Source organism: Solanum dulcamara, chromosome 5 (genome assembly GCF_947179165.1).
Source record: "Solanum dulcamara chromosome 5, daSolDulc1.2, whole genome shotgun sequence".
Lineage (NCBI taxonomy): Eukaryota > Viridiplantae > Streptophyta > Magnoliopsida > Solanales > Solanaceae > Solanum > Solanum dulcamara.
The window spans coordinates 31,843,467-31,848,282 of NC_077241.1; the positions used below are offsets into that span (position 1 = coordinate 31,843,467).

At 37.7% G+C, this 4,816-nt stretch overlaps 1 pseudogene; it reads left to right on the forward strand.

Annotated features, from left to right (window-relative positions):
* Nucleotides 1-4,020: 4,020 nt before the first annotated feature.
* Nucleotides 4,021-4,140, forward strand: LOC129890992 (5S ribosomal RNA; annotated as a pseudogene).
* The last annotated feature ends 676 nt before the right edge of the window (nucleotides 4,141-4,816 follow it).

Genomic DNA, 4,816 nt, shown 5'->3' on the forward strand with positions numbered 1-4,816 from the left:
CAGCCCTTTATGGAACTCGGTTTCATAATCAACATATACCGTACCCGACTCTTTATGGGACTCGGTGAGAGATGTATTAAAGTATACGTGAATCAAGTAGTTAGTAACCATATATAATCTAAATCATTATCAGAGACTCGATAATGTAAGAAGATTAAGCTATCGTCCAAGGACCAGAATAGTAGTGTAGCCATCTAGAGTGCCATCTAAATGCCATTGAGGGCTATATCACTTAGGATCTTGGGGACCCTAGACATGTAATAAAGTAATACTAACAGTTCATATAATTAGGGATATCAATCGTCACATAGTCCTTAGGACTAGGAGCTTATGCATCCAGTACTTCTCAACCTATGGAGTTCAAGGAAAGTAGTTCAACTTACTACAAGTGAATAAGAGATACAAATTACATTTGGGACTTAAAATTGGAGTTACCCCAGAGCTCGTATCACATTTTACTTACAATTAGGACATGCCGAAGGAAGAGAAAGAATAAGCTTTACCTAGTCTCTACTTTTCCTAAAGGAGTCATCATTTACATATATAGTACCCGGTCCGTCATGGGATCAGTATCATAACCTTATTATTGTATTACCTTACCATCATAGAACAACACTTAGGTCAAAGACATATCAAGAGGAAACAGGGGTAGCTCTGCGTACTTATGCCAAAACATGCCAAGAGAAAGGAGATAACTTCACATACTTACTACTCTCCATCATATAGAAGTCTTGAGAGGAAATAACTCAACTATTATAGAAATTCTACCATCGAGAAGTGAATAAGACTTATGAGTCATACTTAGGGTTCTATGAATGGAATTATCCCCACATTTCGTATATCAATCACTTAAGTCTAAGATATGCCAAAAGAAAAGAAAGGGTAAGCTTCACATACCTCTTACGAATTATTTTTAACGTTCACCTTGTCGTATCTTAAATATATTTAACATGAAAGTAATACCAAGGTTAATGACCTTTCAGTTTCCAATTTCCAACTCTATACCCAAGTACTCATACGAGTTATTTCCTTATCCATTACCCTCAACTAGTTTGTTACTAGTTCTAAATCTATCAAAAATTGGGCAGCATCTCCCTTATAACTTCAACATTCCCGAGATTTCAACGCGGCCACAATATAAAAAAACATACCACCAACAACAAACTGCAGAATATTTACAAGTAAATCACTTCAACCTTACACAATATAATCTCCAAACAACTAGCTCCAAACTACGATACGAAAATAGAGTTTTTTAATCTTTATTTCATAAAATCTTTAACCTTACCAAATGGAGAGTCGTGTCGATAAAACTAGAAGCACCCATACCCTTTTGAAAATACTTTAAATCCCCTCAACACGCAACCCAACCAGCTGCACCCGCAGCACCACTACGACAACCCACTACTCGACATTGATTTAGCTATAACCACTTTAATTTACTTTGTTTCTAATGTCAAGCATCCTTATGCTATTTTTCCACTTCAAAACTTATTTAGGACATGTAATATACATCATATAAACATCATATCCTCTAATTTGAAAGGGAATCCCTTACCATTCCCGAAACTCGTCAAACTCATCGAAACTTGCCTCGAAAGTTCCTTTAGCTCACCTAAAATTTCGTGGTTGTTTGCTAGCATTTTCGGCTGCTGCAAACCATAAATTTTCATTACTAACATCTTCATAGCATCGTGTTACACTTTAGATAATTAATTCACGGAGAGAAATCAAAAGACTCACCTTTTTTTCCCCAAAACCGTAGCTCTCTCTCTCTATCTTAAGTTTTCTCTTCTCTTGTTTTCTTGAATCTTTATTTGAAAAAGATGAAGTTTAAAGGATAAGGATGAATTAAATTCATCAAACATAAGTAGTGACACATGTCAATCCCTCATTGGGACAACACATCCCTTCCTCCAATCACGGGATGCCACACAGAATGTGGGCCCCACTCTCTTTGCTCTAGATGCTTCCATGTAGCACTCCCAGCTGCTGCCACATAGCACTCTCCCATGCTTCCATATGGCACTTTATTTTCCCCCTCGTGGGTTTGTAATATCATCTTCTTTTACGAACCTATATAATCCTTGCTTCATAAACTTGGTATGTACTCCAGTAGCTTAAGTATGTATGATTTCCAAGTTAGAAGCTTACGTAAATAAGTCAAGTACTACGACTCATTCTTTGGTCTTCAAATTCTTCCGGATTCTTCTAACTCTACTTCCAATCTTCTCTACTATAGAGTATCTCATTCTCCTTTCATTAGAGTTGTTTGATAGTGTTATAGATTATTCGGCTTACATGGTAACTCTTAAGAAGCTTAATAGTTCTTAAGAAGTCTTAAGAAGCTTTAAGAAGCTTTAAGGAAACTTTAGAAAACCTTAAGAAACTTAAGAGGCTTACGATCCTTCCAAGAAACTTAAGAGCCTTTCAAGAGACTTAAGAACGCATTCCAAGGTACAAAAGTATGGGGTGTAATATCCTTCCCCTCTTTAGAACATTCGTCCTCCAATGTGAACCAAAACCTTCCTCAAGATCTTATGCAGACTAAATGGAGAGTTTCTCTATTCCATTGCAATAATATATACTTTCATCGAGCTATCACTATCAGAGTACCAAAGGTTGGGATTACCTGTAGCGTAAGGAGTAGGTATGGATACTTGTTTTTCATTTTCTCCTCCACTTCCCAAGTAATCTCTTCATGATTTTTATTTCACCATAATATCTTGACGGAAGCTATGTCCTTAGTTCACAATCTTCTACTTTGCCAACCCAGGATGGTGATAGGTTGCTTCTTCTAGGATAACTCTTTTGTGACTTGGATACCCTATACGGGATATACCCGGGTTGGATTACCAACATACTTGCAAAGCATTGATACATGGAAGACTAGATGTACCACTTCCAGATTCACTGGTAAGTCCAGCTAGTAGGCAACCTTTCCTATTCGGAAGAGGATCTGATAAGGTCAATGCATCTCATACTAAGGTCCTCTTTCTTGCTGGCTTTCATCACTTTCTCTGTGGGCGATGCTTTTGAAAGTGCTTAATTATAACTTGAAACCTTAGAGATCGATGTTAATTATTTGCGTATGACTTCTATCGACTTTGTGCTGCTAATAATCTCTCCCAAATAAACCTTAGCTTATATACCGCCTATTGAACCATGTCTGGGCTTATTAGTCATGTTTTACTAACATCAAATAACCAATTAGCGACCTACACTATCTGTCATACAAAGTCTCATACGGGGCCACCTGGATACTGGAATGATAGTTAATATTGTAAGTACTCTTGATAGGTGGTAGGCAATTATCCATGTTACCTTTTTGGGTCAACCTTATAGGCCCACAATGTATCATTAATTGTGTAGCTACCAAGTTTAGTTTGTTCATCAGTCTGAGGGTACAATGGTGTACGAAGACCTATCTATCTTCTCAATATCTTCGTGGACTAATCTTTGGTAGTTAACTGTAACTTGGGCTCCTTCATGAGGGATAATAGCTATGTGGACTCCGTAAGGTCCTACCACCCTCCTAACCTATAATTTTACACAATCTCGACTGGATAGGTAGTCCTTGATTAAGGGAACATGGGCTGATATTGTTAATCTATGGATAACATTCCATATAGAATTATCTGTCCAGGGAGTGCAAAGTGAGTCTTATAGCCAAGGTCGTATTGTGGAATCTTTGACCTCGTATATTACTTCTTGCCCTCTTTAGATGACATCAAGTGGTACCCTTTCCTTTTGGGTTTTGCTTTTTGCCCATCAGAGTTGGCTACCAAGTTGTGTTAAAGTCCCCTCACACAATGACTTGTATAGCCGTTCCATGGTTTGCCTTATAATTAACTGGTATTATGTTGAAGAACTATAGCATACAAGTGCGCCATCTATTAGTAATCAGTTCATCCTGCTTGTTTTGTTTAAGCTCTTTTACAATTCTCTTATCGTAACTTATAATACTCTAGATACATAATCTCGTGTCGTTGCTTCGCCGCTAGTTTGGATTCTCCCATCTCATGTGATCATAACAACACTAACGCACCGGATCCCACCAGAATTCCAAAGTTAAACGTGTTTGGGAGAGAGTAGTACTAGGATGGGTGACCCCTCTAGAAAGTCCTCGTGTCACATTTCATTGCGATCCTTGCAATTATGTGTGAAGGCACTCATCTTAGCCCAAGATTTACCTTAGCATTTTCTCGCTAGTATTCATGTTTCGCCTTTCCCTCTCTTCTTCTCTCTTACAATCGGTGTTGGGGTAGATCTTTAATTCAACCATGATTGTGTCCTTTTTGGCTATTTGATTTAACTTCTCTTCATATTCCTCCGTAATGTCTCTAAAATATAATAACTCCTTTTCATCATGTACTCCTCCGCTTGGACTTATACTGTATATATAACTAGTCGTAGGTTGCACAACTACTCTTATACCACTGGTATAAGGTAAACATAGTCTTTTCATCTCCCAGCCCATCTTCCTTTACATATTGACTTCACACTAGAACTTGCTCGTGCTAACACTATTTTGTCCTACTTCTTTCTTTTCTTCCTTTACATACTCCTTTGTCTCCTCATATCCTACCATAGAAGATTATATATTTTCTTTGCTACTTGTACATCCTGATATCAGCAACCAATGACGTTGTTGCCATATCTTAATCTTTACTCAAACATGACCCTACTACCCTTTTCACGACCCTTAGTTTGCTCAGTCCTACTCTCTTACCGTATTCAACCCTTTTTGTAGGCACCCATGATTCTTTGCATGGTCTAAGATACCATGGCTTCTATATATTTATTGTTGGACTTA